Source organism: Lissotriton vulgaris, chromosome 4_1 (genome assembly GCF_964263255.1).
Source record: "Lissotriton vulgaris chromosome 4_1, aLisVul1.2, whole genome shotgun sequence".
Classification (NCBI taxonomy): Eukaryota; Metazoa; Chordata; class Amphibia; order Caudata; family Salamandridae; genus Lissotriton; species Lissotriton vulgaris.
This window is the reverse complement of record NC_141691.1, coordinates 1,799,822,716-1,799,835,507: the sequence shown is the minus strand read 5'-3', so window position 1 is coordinate 1,799,835,507 and position 12,792 is coordinate 1,799,822,716. Positions and strand designations below refer to the sequence as shown.

At 51.6% G+C, this 12,792-nt stretch overlaps 1 protein-coding gene across 1 annotated transcript in view; it reads left to right on the top strand.

Moving 5' to 3' along the window:
• Positions 1-12,792, top strand: part of NUDCD1 (NudC domain containing 1) — a 469,559-nt gene that overhangs the window by 196,043 nt on the left and 260,724 nt on the right. The window lies entirely within an intron of this gene.

Sequence of the window (12,792 nt, the reverse complement as noted above, 5' to 3'; positions counted from 1 at the left end):
TGTATGATTTGTCTAACTAGTAGCCGCTGAAACATGTTATAGACTGTTCTTTCCTTTTTCCTTTGGCTGGAATTCATGGCACATTTTGTAGTAAACAAAATAATTACATTCGTGTCCAACACCACATTTCTGGCTTTTGGGTTAACCTTACTGTATAGGTATAAGTGAAAACTACCTTGTAGCTAATTAATTATTACTGTTTTGTAAAGGTGAAAGGAAGTAGATAGAGTACACGATTGTTCCTTTTTTATTAAACCGAGGGCTTCAGTGTCACAACCTATTCTGTAATGAAATGGCTCTCCAGTATTGTATCTTTGTATAGATTAAGTTGCTAATTAGAATAGTCCTCTTATTTGGTAAAAACAAAACATTAAACATGTTGTCTTTAAACATGAGCCACACCAAATGGGTTTTTTGGGGGGGGGGGGAGGGGGCGGCCGACTACCGGGAGGTCCGTCCCCCCGGGGGTTTTTGGGGCCTGGAGGGAGGGGGGGGGAGGAAGACTGCTGTTAAGCACAGGGGGATTTGGGTTCTTTGGGCTGGCGTCAGGTTCTTTGGGCTTCTCTGGGGCTGGGGCTTGGGCTGGTTGGGCTGGGAGGGTTTAAGACCAGACATTTTGTGTCACTGACCACCATTTCGGTGACAGTGACACAGCAGCCGGCGGGGGGTTTGTCGCGAGTTTTTATGGAGCGCAGTTTGTCGTAGGCTTGAGCGTGATTTTGTTGGTGGCGTACCTGGTTGCTGTGGGCTCGTGTTCGTGGTGCTTTGGAGATTGTCAGCGGTCGAGTTACGAGGCGTGGAGGTATGGCGCGTTTGGACGATCCCCGGGTAGTGGAGGCCTTTAGGTTGCTGGGAGACGCTGGCCGCTTGGATCTCGTGCGGCAAAAAGTGCAGGTGAAACCACCGTGGCACGCTGCGAGCGGCGCCGCAGCAGTTGTCCTGGCGTGCGAGCTCCAGCGGTTTTGCCCGCGGAGGGCTTGCGATGAAGGTGAGAGGGGTGGGAGAGCAGCGGAGAGCGGGCAGCGGGGCCGGGCGGCACAACCAGCTGGCAGAAAGTGGAGGAGGGCGGGGGAAAGAAGGGCGCGAGGGGCCGGGCATCTCTTGAGTTTTTGGGTGGAGCAGGGGGACGGGTGGTGGGGAGAGAGGAGGCTTCAATGGGGGAAGGTGGGTAGCACCAAATGAAGTTGCGGTTGGTGCGCTTCTCCAGGTCGGTGTCCTCCCACCAGAACATTGGAATGTTGGGAGCTCCATTGAAAACAATGGAGTAGCTCCAGGCTTGTAATGGCTGGTATAAGCCCGGAGCTCCAACATTCCAATGTTTTTGTTCACAGCTCTGGCTGTGAACAAAGGCTTCAAACTTTTTTTGCCAGGGCATCCCTGTGCGCCGTGGGAATGGCACCACGTGACTCCGCCCTGACGTCCTCCACGTTCGTGGCATCAGCAAGGACACATAAGTCCCACCCCGGCACGCCCATGTCAGTTTTTTCTCTTTCCACATGCAACGCGGGTCCGGTTGAGCTCTGGCCTGTTTTCTGGCCTACTATCCCTTTTTCACATTGGAACAGTGTGCGAATGCTTTCAGGCTTCAGGACGTGTCCCTCTTGTGCGCGCCCCATGTTGGCGACGGGCTCTCACCCACTTTGCGTGTGGTGCCTGGGTGGGCCCCGGGACTGGGAGAGCTGGGACGCATGCCAACACCTCATGCCTGAGTCGCAGCGGGAGCACCGAATGAAGTTGCGGTTGGTGCGCTTCTCCAGGTCGGTGTCCTCCCTCTGTTGGAGTCACGGGTAGAGGCGGGGTCTTGTGGTGCTTTCCCGAGTCCCCCTCATTCCTCTGCGCTGGCGGTTGCTCTGTCTGAGGCTGAGCTGACGCAGCAGGTGGCCCCTCCGGCACCACATGACGCTGATCAGGCGCCGCTGATGACCTCTATGGAGTTGTGCCGGCGCTGAGTTCTGGATTCGTCTCTTGTGGCTCCTTCAGCTCCCGAGGTCTGTCATTTGTTGATGTGCTGCTGCCTGGAGGAAGGGTGCTATGTGGTTGCCTTTTTGCCGGCGTCTTCTAGAGGGGGCTCTTGGCTGTCCTCACGGGCCATCTCCTCGAACCCTTCTTTCCTGAGCTTGCGTCTGGCTTCTCCACCGGCGTTTTCTCCTTCTGAGGCCCTTCAGGTCCTTCATTCCAAAGGGCTTCTCCACTGGGTCGGCTTAGTCTCCGCTCGTTACACATGGAGGAATTGCTTTTCCCTCCGTGGCGCCTTTCTGAGGCCAGTGTCCTTTGTTTGGGCCATTTCCACGGCTGCTGGTATTCTGAGGATGGGTGCACCTGTCACTCCATTTTCTACGGACCATCTCTCGAGGCTTCTCCACCAGGGCTCTGGTGGCCGGGAGTGGTTCCTTCCTTTTGAGGCGTCACTCCATGATTCCCTTATAGGGGTCTGGAGGCGCCCTGCCAAGGGCGATCCAGTGCCTCAGGCACTTCTGCACCGCTGTCTTTCTTTCCACCCTTCTTCTCAAGGCACTCTACCGTGTTTGCCCGGCCTGGTGTCCTTTCAGTCTCGGGAGGCCTGGTGTTTAGACTCATGGGGGTGTAATGTCTTCGCTTCTTCCAGTGCTACCTTGAGGGTGCTTAATACTTTGTGTGTTAACCAAGGCTACTTCTAGCCTGTGGAGTTCGGTGAAGTCCCTTCTTTCTTGTGTCTCTCATGAAGGTGGCCGTGCTGATCTGCGGGCCCTTGTGTTGACTGGTAAAGAGTTGACTACATTTATTCTTCTTGCGGCTTTGGACGTCACCGATGCAAATGGCCGTGCTATGGCTACTTCTGTGGCTCTCAGTCACCATGCTTGGCTACGTGATGCTGTTTTTCCTGAAACTCTTAGGGAGCGTCTAGTCGACCTCCCCTTTGACGGGCCCTGTTTTAATACTCTGGCAGACTCAGCCATTCAGCGTATTCTGGTGGGGCTCCTTCCTCCTCCACCTCCTCAGTGGTTGAATTGTTGGGAGGGGTTATTCCACTGCTCCTGGAATCTGGTGTGGGGTGCAAGTTACACTTTCCGTGAGGAATACCGTGCGCTCCAGTCCCTGAGTTGGCCTACCTCTTTAGTTGGGGTCCAGCAACCATTGGAAAGAGTGTTCTTTTTGGCGGCTTCCTACACCTTCTGTGGTTTTTGCCGCAGGGTTTCCGACTTATTCTCTGCTGCCGGTTTCTTCCCTCAGAGTGGTTCCAATATTTCTTTGGCCGTGTCCTAATAGCGTGGGGTCTTTGTGGCTATTGGTCTTATGCTGTGAAGGGTGGTCTTCCCCTTTTGGGTTCCGCCGGTGCATTTCTTGGACGGCTTTGGCATGGGGCGGTTTTCTGCCTCTGGTTTGCTGTTGGTCTGGTCCTCTGTCTGGCGGCATTCTGCCTCTGGTTTGTTTTTGGCCTGGTCCTTTGTCCGGCGGCGTAATGCCAGAAACCGGTCCCAGGATGCTAGTTTCCGGTCCAGGGAAGACATGGCTTGGCGGTTCGGGCTGGACTGTTCCCATGAGGCACAGGGTCAGACTGATTTGCATGTGGCCATGTCTGAACTGGGGTGGGAGAGTGAGCTTAAGAATGGTGATGGATTAAACCCAGATCAGTTGACTGGGGGTATGTGTTTGATTTGCTCAAACGCTCCGTCCATCATCCCCTTTTGTATCGCCTGGTTTGCTGTTGGCCTGTTCCCTGTTTGGTGTCCTGAAGGGTTAATTCAAGTGTTGGAGACTTTGTTTATTTTACTTGTTCTCGACTCGTTTTCTGGGCAGTTCCTGGTTTAGTACCTGGCGGCGTCCGCCGGTTCTTCGGGTCCAGCCAAGGGCCTTGGAATGTGGCCTGGTGCCCCTGCTTCTGGCTTTCGGGGGCTTGAGAGACTGTTTCCTCTTTTCACCCGCCTTCCTACTGAGGCGCTGTTTGGTGTGTGGCTGTTGGCATCCAGTTGGATGAGTCCGGCCGCCCTCTGCACTGGGTGTTTTCCTAGTGGAGGGCTTTTGTCTTCTTTTTGGCTCTTCTCCTTGGGGTCTCAGGGTTGCTCTTCTCTCTTGACCTCTCTTTTTGTTGTTCTCTGTACCTGGGGCTTCCGGTGGGGGCCCCTGGTGCATTGACTGCTGTTCTCTTTTCCAGTTGCCTGTCCCCGGGGCTTCCTCTGGAGGTCCCTGGTACATTGGCTAATAGTCTTCTTTTGTGATGCCTGTGCCTGGGGTTCCGGCGGAGGTCCCTGGTGCATGGCCTGCTGGCCTTCTCTCCTTCATTTTTGCCTGTATCGGGGGTTTCCGTTGGAGGTCCCAGTTATGTCGGTTGTTGGCCTCTTTAGTATTACCTGTACCTGGGACTTCCGGTGGAGGTCCCTGGTGTGTTGGTGGTTGACCTCCTTTCGTATTGCTTGTACCTGGGGCTTCCGATGGAGGTCCCTGATACATTGGCTGATGGCCTCTTTTCGTATTGGCCTTCCTTTCCTGATTGGTGCGGGCTGGGCTACCTATTGTCGTTACGATACATCCCCTGTGGGGCAGTGTTCTCCACGATACTGAGGTTCTAGTCTGCTGGGGGGGAGGGACTGGGGTATTTTCCCCTGTCTCTGTAGCTCATCCTCTGCTGGTGGGGACTGGGTTATTTCCCTGTCCTGGCGATTTTTATCCCCTGTCGGGGTCTGGTTTCGTGGGGATGGGGAGGTCCTCTCGCAGACCCTCCTTCCCCTTGGGTATGGCTAAGGTATCTATTCTACGTGAAGGTATCTGCGGCTAGTAGTCTCAATCAGATGTACCAGTTACTTACCTTCGGTAACGATGTATCTGTTAGAGACGATTCTAGCCGCAGATTTCTTCATGACCCACCCTTCCTGCCTGTTCTGTGAGGGCCCTCTTGGTCTTCTGCACTCGCATGCCTCCGGATGATTGTCTTTTGCGAGTGACTTCTCTTACTCTCTCCTTCCGGGGATGCTCACTTTGTTGTTTGCACTCCTGTCTTTGACGGTCTTTGGGGTTGCAGTGCCTTGGCTGGTCTCGACCATGGCTTTGGGAGTGTTTCTCCCTGCTGACATTGTCCGAGATTGACTGGTCATTCCTCTGCGTTCTACCCTTGGCGTCCCCTTGTGTCCCGGGCGATGATTGCAGACTTCTTGGTCTGCTGTGTATTTTCACATGCTTCTGCCCTGAGGAGGCTGTTGTATTTGTTTGCAGGGTTGCTTTCCAGTAGTTGTGCCCTGTTCTTTCCTTCCAGATCTTGGTGGCCCAGTACCTGGCTCTATTCTGGATGGTGCTGTTCTTCACCATTTGTTTGTTCCCTTCTGTATTGCTGGGTTTTCGCACACTGTTCCAGTATTCTCACAGTTTTCTTTGTGACGGCTCCGCTGTGTGGCGCGGAAAGTTCTCAGTTGAAAACTGACATGGGCGTGCCAGGGTGGGACTTGTGTCCTTGCTGGTGTCATGAATGCGGAGGACGTCAGGGCAGAGTCACGTGGTGCCGTCCCCCTGGCGTGCAGGGATGCTGTGGCAAAAAAAGTTTTCGGGTCCAGTCTCACGCCTGGGGATAATTCTACGTGAAGGAATCTGTGGCTAGAATCGTCTCTACCAGATACATCTTTACCGAAGGTGTTACACCTGGCATCTATGGTGTGGTTTCCCCTGACTTTTTGCCTCTGCCTCCTGTATTTTTGACGCTGTGCTGGATTTCGGTTTTGCTGGTTTAGATGCTTTGGGCACTGTGCCCCTGCTGATCAGTGTCAAAGTGCATGTGCTCCCTGATTAAATTGTTATTGTAATTGGTTATCCATGTTTGACATATTTGTGTTACCAGGAAGTCCCTAGTGAAGTGCACTGAGTGTGCCAGGGCTGGTATTCAAATACTACTAGTGGGCCTGCAGCACTGATTGTGCCACCCACATGTCTCAGGCCTGCCACCGCAGTGCCTGTGTGCAGTCTGTGGACTGCCATGTCAACCTGGCCAGTGTCCCCACTGACCAGGCCTAACCCTTCCCTTTCTGTACACATTGGACACCCCTATGGAAGGGCCAAGGTACCCCCCTGGGCAGGGTGCAGTGTATGTGAAAGGTAGAGCATGTACTAGTGCAGGAGACATGCTCTGGTAGTGAATTACAGCATTTTTGTTTTTCACTATTGTAAGCCTATTTTGCCCATAGTTTATAATGGGGAATGCTATGTATAGTGGTTACCTGCACATCTTCCCATAGGAGCAAGATAGGACATAAAAGTTTGGTATCCCTGAACTCAGAATTTAATAAAAACATCTTTTAGGAAAGGTGTTTTTTAAATCCTGTGTTTGAGAACAGCACTTTTAGAAAGTGGCTGTTCTCTAGTCTGACATTTCTGTGTACCATGGCCTGTTTGTGAATTGACTGTCTGGTTTGTGAGTGAAAGGGCCTGGTGGCTCCCAGAGGCTGAGTGGGCCATCCCTGGGTTGAATAGCTCCATCTGCGTCTAGAGTGGTGGGAGGGGGTAGCACCTGGGCCTGGATAGGGCTGTGCCTGCCTTCCACAATGCTGGCTCCACCTCCTGCTGGGCGGCTGACAACCCCCCTCTCTCTGAGAGGAAAGGAGAAGCCAGGAAAGCAAAGTGCTCAAGGAACACCCAGAACTGCTTCAGACCGAGCTCAGAGTCAGTCCTCCTGCGCAAAGGGAACAAAGACTTTTAGGGGTATAAGTATAAGACCCCAGACTACAGAAAATTAGATCATCCTGGAATCTAGGAGGAACCTCTGCCAAGGAGAAAGCTGGAAGACTGAAAAGGAAGGACTGTCCTGTTCTGTACTTGTGGGCTGACCTCCAGTTGCTTTGCTGCCAAGGAGAAGGGAAGGGCTTGAAGAGATCTCTAAGGGCCTGCTTCTCATTAATTCCTTATTCTTATTCTTGTACTTACTTGCTGTCTGGTGTGCTCCCCCTGCCCCGGTCTATCGCGGCTGCATTGCCGATTGTGTGGAGGGCAGGGCACCATCTTAGGTCAGTCCCTGAGCCCGGCAGGACCGTAGGCTGCGGTCAAGCTGGAGGCGGGGCTAGGCTACATATTGCACATGTCCCCACAAACGCGCGACGTGCGGGCGCAGCGGGCACGCCGGGTACGTGCCAAAGGCGCACCAAAGGCAAGCGCGTCTGCGCCCGTCCGCGCTCGTTCGGGGCTAGGGGCAGGGAACTCTGCCCATTTTATTTCTTATCCGGCCCCGGCTCTGATACGTCTCCATAACCACTGGCCTCTTAGCCCCTCCACTCAAACCGACTCGGTTCACTGGGAATTTATAGTCCCAGGACCGATTTTCAGGAACTCACATTTCCCCTGGCAGTCGCCCCGTCCCCTCCCACCCCGCTTGGTCCCTATGACTCTCCACCTCAACTTCATCTCCTACGCAGATGACACCCAACTGATCCTATCACTCACCAAAGACCCCAACACCGCCAAAACCAACCTACATGAAGGTATGAAAGAAGTAGCAGAGTGGATGAAGCACAGCCGTCTGAAACTGAACTCAGACAAAACAGAAGTCCTTATCTTAGGCACCTCCCCCTCCGCTTGGGACGACTCTTGGTGGCCAGAGGCCCTTGGAAAAGCACCCATCCCGACGGACCACGCACGAAACCTGGGCGTCATCCTGAACTCCTCTCTCTCGATGAACAGACAAGTCAACGCAGTCTCATCTTCATGCTTCAACATCCTCCGCATGCTCAAAAAAACATTTCGCTGGGTCCCCACCGAAACCAGAAAGACAGTCACCCATGCACTGGTTACCAGTCGCCTGGACTACGGAAACACCCTATACGCCGGTATCACCGCAAAACTCCAGAAAAACTTCAACGCATCCAGAACGCATCAGCCAGACTCATACTAGACATCCCACGCAAAGACCATATCTCTAGCCACCTGAAAAACCTCCACTGGCTCCCCGTCAATAAGAGGATCACTTTCCGCCTCCTAACCCACGCTCACAAAGCACTCTACGAACTTGGACCCGAATGCCTCAACACACGACTTTCCTTCTACACCCCCCCTCGCCAGCTACGATCTTCCAACCAAGCCCTTGCTACCATTCCGCGCATCAATAAAACCACCATGGGAGGTAGATCCTTCTCCTACCTCGCAGCTAAAACCTGGAACTCACTCCCCACTCACCTACGTCTCACACAGAACCACCTAGCGTTCAGAAAGCAACTTAAAACCTGGATATTCGACAAGTAACTCCCCTCCCCTCCTCAAGCGCCTTGAGACCCTCTGGGTATGTAGCGCGCTATATACATTTTTTGACTTGACTTGACACCCTTCCCAACCAGAAGAACAACCAACTCTATGCTGACAGTCATCTATTTAAACACCCGCTCGCTGGTGAAACACCAGCTAGAGATCTTCCAATTATTGGACTCGGAGAAACCCGACATACTCCTTGTAACGGAAACCTGGCTCAATGAGGAGTCAACTCCCGACATCTTGGTGGCGGTGCCCCCAGGCTACTATATTCTCCAGACTAATAGACCTCCTGGTAAGCCCAGGGTCGCAGCCATTGTCAAACTCCCAATTAGGTTCTCATCTCTAGAGGCAGCTAGCATACCATCAGTTGACTGCCTCATTTTAAGACTTGAATCCTCCCTCTCTCCTCTTATCTGTGTTCTTGTTTACCATCCCCCCCAACACATGCCTGGTTTCCCATCAGTGTTTGGCGATACGCTTTCCCAACTAGTGATCAACAATTCCAAAGTATTGATCATTGGCGATTATAACTTCTGGCCCTCCGATGCTAGGGAGAGCACTTGTTCCATTGCCTTTACTGATCTCTTAGCGGCCATGAACTGTATCCAGCATATTAAATCGGCAACGCATGTTAAAGGTCACGTCCTAGAACAGGTCTGGACGTCCAATCTAGATCTTTCCCAACCCCTTATTTCCCCTTGTCCGTGGTCGGACCATTTCATTATTACGCTTTCCATGGCCTTTATTCCCCACACTAGCCTTACACCAGCGGGGAACCTTTTAATCAGGAACTGGAACAGGGCTGATCTTAGTGAATTTTGTTCCCTACTCAGCGCCTCCTCCCCCGCCGAACATGACTCCCTAAACACTCAGGCTATCAGCATGAGGCACTGGCTTAAATCAGCCAGCAACATTGTTGCGCCATTTAGACATCTCAAACTAAAACGCCCCCATGATGCCCAGAGATGGTTTTCGGAGGAGTTAAAAATTAAAAAACTTACACTCAGGCAGGCCGAATGTAGCTGGAGGCGTAATTACGCCCCCGAGAAAAAGTTGTTGTTTACGGCCCAGCTTAAAGATTATAAACAAGCCATCCTCCAGGCTAAAACTTTATACTTCTCTAAAAAGATCACTGATTCGGCCACTAAGGCAAAAGATATTTTTTCTATAGTGGAAGAGCTCTCACACCCGGATAGAGTGACCATTAAGCCTCTCCCCTCCCAAGCCCTTTGTGATTCCCTTAACTCCTTCTTTCTGGAAAAAGTTGCCAAAATTAAAAATAGTATTCCTCTCTGTACACCACACCCGACACCCCTATCTGCTACTACTTTGGCCACTAGAAATCCGCACACAGTGCATCAGATACCCCTAATCCCTGAGGAGCAATTCTTTGCTTTGTTTAAGAAGGTGGGCTCTGGCTCTCCTACAGACTGTTGCCCACCCCCACATATTTTACGGGAGGCCTTTACTGCTTGCCCCAAACCCCCTTTGGCTTTTCTCAATAATTCCCTCCGGCTTGGTTTGGTCCCTAACTCCCTCAAGATAGCTGAGGTGGTACCCATCCTGAAGAAGCCTAATGCGGACCCCTCCTTAATGAGTAATTTTCACCCGATTTTCCTGCTCCCTTACCTCAGTAAAGTGCTGGAGGCCCATGTCACTAACTTTATGAGCTCGTTTATCGAACGCTCCCAGTTCCTCGACCCGCAACAGGCTGGCTTTACGCCAGCACACTCTACAGAGTCCGTCATTCTCTCAGTGATGGCGGATCTGAGGAGAGGAGCGGACCTCTGGATCAGCCAGGCCTTGGTGCTCCTGGATTTGTCGGCTGCCTTCGACACGTTCGACCATGATATCTTGGTCGGCCGTGTCGAGGACACTGGCATCCAGGGGCCCGTTCTTGGGTGGATCCGCTCCTTCTTGAGCAATCGTCATCAGGCTGTCCGCCTTTCTAATTTTTCAGCGGACAAAGTTGAGTTGACATGTGGCGTCCCCCAGGGATCTTCCCTGTCTCCCCTTCTTTTTAACCTATATTTGACTCCCCTCATTCGGGCCCAACGGGGTAGCAATGTCATCGCATTCAATTACGCTGATGACATTCAGCTAATCTTTGACATTGACTCCTCCGATCAATCTATCTATAATTTTCAGTCCACCCTGTGTCTCATCAGTAACTGGATGGAGGACAATCACTTGAAGCTTAACCCCGACAAGACCGAGCTGGTCTTGGTCGGAGGTGCCTCCAATCCCTGGAATTCCAATTTTTGGCCCTCCTGACTTGGCTTTCCTCCTCGTCCTGTTAACTCAGCAAAAAGCCTAGGAGTCATTATTAGTAATGACCTCTCCATGAAGCCCCAGGATTAGTTCCGTGGTATCCTCCTGTTTTTTCCATCTCCGAAAAATCCGTAAGATCTCCCGATTTCAAACCACGGAGGCCCTGACCCTGGCTCTTCTGGCCCTGGTAGTCTCTAGGATTGATTATGCCAATTCGCTCTATGTTGGCATCCCTGCGTACCAACTAAATCGCCTACAGTTGGTACAGAATCAGGCCGCGAGACTAATTTTCCATCAGCCTAGACAAATTCATGTTCGCCCCCTCCTTAAAACCCTCCATTGGCTTCCAGTGGCTAAACACCGCGAATTTAAGCTAGGCTGCATTCTTTTTAAAGCCCTGGCTGGCCTTGGCCCTGCTTTCATTTTCTCCCTTCTTCACCACTATCTTCCTTCGCTCAACCTTCGTTCTTCTCATCTGGCTCTACTGATAATTCCCACCTTAAAGCGCAAAAGACATGGTGGCCTTAGATTCTCTTTCCTTGCACCCTCCCACTGGAATGCTCTTCCCTTGGAGCTGAGACTCACTACTTCCTACACCTGTTTTAGATCCCTCCTCAAAACCTTACTGTTCCTCCAAGCCCATGGATAATCACAGTCTCTCTCGATCACCTACACTGCTCAATGTCTGTCTACCCTATGCTCACAGCGCCATGAAACCGCTTGGTATAAGTGCGCTATAAAAGTATTTTTAACATAACATAACAGGGCCTGAGTAGAGCTGGCTCCCTGTTAAGAAGTCCCAGGAACAAAAGGACTTCACCCCATGCTTCCCCCATTAACTCTGCTGTATGAGTTTGGTCCTTCCTAGAGTGCTGGGTCCAGTTGTGGTGTATCTGGAAGTTGTACCTGTTGTTTGGGAGAAACTAAGACAATCTGCAAATTTTCACACATCGCTCGCTTGCGGAGCGCATCCCTGTCCGTGCAAGGAAATTCCCGCCGCCGCGAAGATAGAGATCATCGCAGCACTTTTTGCCGCTGCAAGAACCGACCCATCCTTCGCTTGCGGAACACATCGCTCCGGTGTGGGAAGAGTACCATCGCTGCGAGTATCGTCGCAGAGCCTTTTGTCACTGGGTGAGGTTGTCGCACCGCTTGCTTGAGGCCCACATAACGTCGCTGCGAGAGTCGTCGCAGAGCCATCCCATCGAGGTGCCGCGAGAGGAGAAGATAGACGATGTGCATCACCGCCGCACCCGAGATCGTCGCTGTCCTGAAGATCTTCGCATCGTACCTTTGCGAGACGCTTCCTTCGAAACATGCGCACCGGAATCCATACAAGGTATCACATCCCTCCCCATATAGACCGGAGTCACCGCAACACACCTGCTGTGTCCAGCGGGGTTGTCGCATCGCCTCCCCAGGGTCTCAGGAGTGACTCATCGCTTGTTTTTCAACGCTGCAGCTTTACCATGGAACTTTTGTCGCATCTGAATGTACTTTTGGCTAAAACGTGACACAACTATGGATTATTTTAAGGCAACCTTTAGAACTCTTTTGAAATCATATCCTTGAACTGTGTATGTTTGATTTTTGTCGTTTTGGTCTTGTTTAGTTTAGATTAAATACTTCTATTTTTCTAAACTGGTGTTGATTCCATTTGTGGTGTTTTCACTGTGTTACTGTGAGTGTTGGTACAAATACTTTACACCTAGCCTTTGATAAGCCTGTCTGCTCGTGCTAAGCTACCAAGAGGGTGAGCAGCGGTTATCTAAAGAGTGTATCCCCCTTACCCTGACTAGAGGCCAGGGTCCCTATTTGTCACAAGTACCTACCTGTGCCAACTAGAGACCCTGAATTCTAACATTGGTGGTCACGGTGAGGATTTGAACTTGTATTTGTACTTGACTCACAGTGATTGGTGTACATCACTAATTTAGTGCACACCACTACGCAGTCACATACTGTGTTTGGATTTTCGGTTCAATTTTTGAGTAACTATTCAAAGGATCATGTCTCAGAATGGAAAGGCACCAAGTGTGGAGGCAGAATTGGAGTTTTGCATTGAGGATTTGTATTCTTACAAAGTTGAGCAGCTCAAACAATTCTGCAACGACCGTATTTTCCCTGTGAAAAGCAGCAATAGAAAGGATGAGCTGCAGAGAATCTTGAAGGCCTGGTGGGAGGCCCAAGAGGGAAATGATGCAAGTAGAAGGGAGGAGTTTCAACCCCAGGATTTGCCTATGGGCAATCCAGGCTCAAGGCCTGGCAGCACCCATTCCAGTAGGGGTCTTACCCCAGAAGAGTTAGAAGAGAACCAAAGGATGA